Source organism: Gnatocerus cornutus, unplaced genomic scaffold (genome assembly GCF_029298725.1).
Source record: "Gnatocerus cornutus isolate USDA-ARS CGAHR unplaced genomic scaffold, icGnaCorn1.1 ctg00000038.1, whole genome shotgun sequence".
In the NCBI taxonomy this organism is placed as follows: domain Eukaryota; kingdom Metazoa; phylum Arthropoda; class Insecta; order Coleoptera; family Tenebrionidae; genus Gnatocerus; species Gnatocerus cornutus.
In genome coordinates, this window is record NW_028275387.1 from 897731 (window position 1) to 900953 (window position 3223).

Genomic DNA, 3223 nt, shown 5'->3' on the forward strand with positions numbered 1-3223 from the left:
TGAATGTTGGTAAAAAGTCATGATTTTGTAAATTTCGTGCTCTTCTTTGCGAATTCAAGCCAGAAAACAACGAAAATCGGCGAGAAATCGTCGTTTTGCATCGAAATATGCGGTTTTCTCTAAGAATTTTGATGATTTCGTGCAGAATTCTGCTGTTTTCTTGCAATTCAGCCGTTGAATCTAGGTAAAAAGTCATGATTTTGTAGATTTCGTGCTCTTCTTTGCGAATTCATGCCAGAAAACAACGAAAATCGGCGAGAAATCATCGTTTTGCATCGAAATATGCGATTTTCTGTAAGAATTTTGATGATTTCGTGCAGAATTCTGCTGTTTTCTTGCAATTCAGCCGTTGAATCTAGGTAATGTCATGATTTTGTAGATTTCGTGCTCTTCTTGGCGAATTCAAGCCAGAAAACAACGAAAATCGGCGAGAAATCGTCGTTTTGCAACGAAATATGCGGTTTTCTGTAAGAATTTTGATGATTTCGTGCAGAATTCTGCTGTTTTCTTGCAATTCAGCCGTAGAATCTTGGTAAAAAGTGATGATTTTGTAGATTTCGTGCTCTTCTTTGCGAATTCAAGCCAGAAAACAACGAAAATCGGCGAGAAATCGTTGTTTTGCATCGAAATATGCGGTTTTCTGTAAGAATTTTGATGATTTCGTGCAGAATTCTGCTGTTTTCTTGCAATTCAGCTGTTGAATCTAGGTAAAAAGTCATGATTTTGTAGATTTCGTGCTCTTCTTGGCGAATTCAAGATAGAAAACAACGAAAATCGGCGAGAAATCGTTGTTTTGCATCGAAATATGCAGTTTTCTCTAAGAATTTTGATGATTTCGTGCAGAATTCTGCTGTTTTCTTGCAATTCAGCCGTTGAATCTAGGTAAAAAGTCATGATTTTGTAGATTTCGTGCTCTTCTTGGCGAATTCAAGATAGAAAACAACGAAAATCGGCGAGAAATCGTTGTTTTGCATCGAAATATGCAGTTTTCTCTAAGAATTTTGATGATTTCGTGCAGAATTCTGCTGTTTTCTTGCAATTCAGCCGTTGAATCTTGGTAAAAAGTCATGATTTTGTAGATTTCGTGCTCTTCTTTGCAAATTCAAGCCAGAAATCAACGAAATATGCGGTTTTCTGTAAGAATTTTGATGATTTCGTGCAGAATTCTGCTGTTTTCTTGCAATTCAGCCGTTGAATCTTGGTAAAAAGTCATGATTTTGAAAATTTCGTGCTCATCTTTGCGAATTCAAGCCAGAAAACAACGAAAATCAGCGAGAAATCGTCGTTTGGCATCGAAATATGCGGTTTTCTCTAAGAATTTTGATGATTTCGTGCAGAATTCTGCTGTTTTCTTGCAATTCAGCCGTTGAATCTTGGGAAAAAGTCATGATTTTGTAGATTTCGTGCTCTTCTTTGCAAATTCATGCCAGAAAACAACGAAAATCGGCGAGAAATCGTCGTTTTGCATCGAAATATGCGGTTTTCTGTATGAATTTTGATGATTTCGTGCAGAATTCTGCTGTTTTCTTGCAATTCAGCCGTTGAATCTTGGTAAAAAGTCATGATTTTGTAGATTTCGTGCTCTTCTTTGCGAATTCAAGCCAGAAAACAACGAAAATCGGCGAGAAATCGTTGTTTTGCATCGAAATATGCGGTTTTCTGTAAGAATTTTGATGATTTCGTGCAGAATTCTGCTGTTTTCTTGCAATTCAGCCGTTGAATCTTGGTAAAAAGTCATGATTTTGTAGATTTCGTGCTCTTCGTTGCGAATTCATGCCAGAAAACAACGAAAATCGGCGAGAAATCATCGCTTTGCATCGAAATATGCGATTTTCTGTAAGAATTTTAATGATTTCGTGCAGAATTCTGCTGTTTTCTTGCAATTCAGCCGTTGAATCTAGGTAAAAAATCATGATTTTGTAGATTTCGTGCTCTTCTTGGCGAACTCAAGATAGAAAACAACGAAAATCGGCGAGAAATCGTCGTTTTGCATCGAAAAATGCAGTTTTCTGTAAGAATTTTGATGATTTCGTGCAGAATTCTGCTGTTTTCTTGCAATTCAGCTGTTGAATCTTGGTAAAAAGTCATGATTTTGTAGATTTCGTGCTCTTTTTTGCGAATTCAAGCCAGAAAACAACGAAAATCGGCGAGAAATCGTCGTTTTGCATCGAAATATGCGGCTTTCTGTAAGAATTTTGATGATTTCGTGCAGAATTCTGGTGTTTTCTTGCAATTCAGCCGTAGAATCTTGGTAAAAAGTGATGATTTTGTAGATTTCGTGCTCTTCTTTGCGAATTCAAGCCAGAAAACAACGAAAATCGGCGAGAAATCATCGTTTTGCATCGAAATATGCGGTTTTCTGTAAGAATTTTGATGATTTCCTGCAGAATTCTGCTGTTTTCTTGAAATTCAGCCGTTGAATCTTGGTAAAAAGTCATGATTTTGTAGATTTCGTGCTCTTCTTTGCGAATTCAAGCCAGAAAACAACGAAAATCGGCGAGAAATCGTCGTTTTGCATCGAAAAGTGCAGTTTTCTGTAAGAATCTTGATGATTTCGTGCAGAATTCTGCTGTTTTCTTGCAATTCAGCCGTTGAATCTTGGTAAAAAGTCATGATTTTGTAGATTTCGTGCTCTTCTTTGCGAATTCAAGCCAGAAAACAACGAAAATCGGCGAGAAATCGTCGTTTTGCATCGAAATATGCGGTTTTCTGTAAGAATTTTAATGATTTCGTGCAGAATTCTGCTGTTTTCTTGCAATTCAGCCGTTGAATCTTGGTAAAAAGTCATGATTTTGTAGATTCCGTGCTCTTCTTTGCGAATTCAAGATAGAAAACAACGAAAATCAGCGAGAAATCGTCGTTTTGCATCGAAATATGCGGTTTTCTCTAAGAATTTTGATGATTTCGTGCAGAATTCTGCTGTTTTCTTGCAATTCAGCCGTTGAATCTTGGTAAAAAGTCATGATTTTGTAGATTTCGTGCTCTTCTTTGCAAATTCAAGCCAGAAAACAACGAAAATCGGCGAGAAATAATCGTTTTGCATCGAAATATGCGGTTTTCTGTAAGAATTTTGATGATTTCGTGTAGAATTCTGCTGTTTTCTTGCAATTCAGCCGTTGAATCTTGGTAAAAAGTCATGATTTTGTAGATTTCGTGCTCCTCTTTGCGAATTCAAGCCAGAAAACCACGAAAATCGGCGAGAAATCGTCGTTTTGCATCGAAA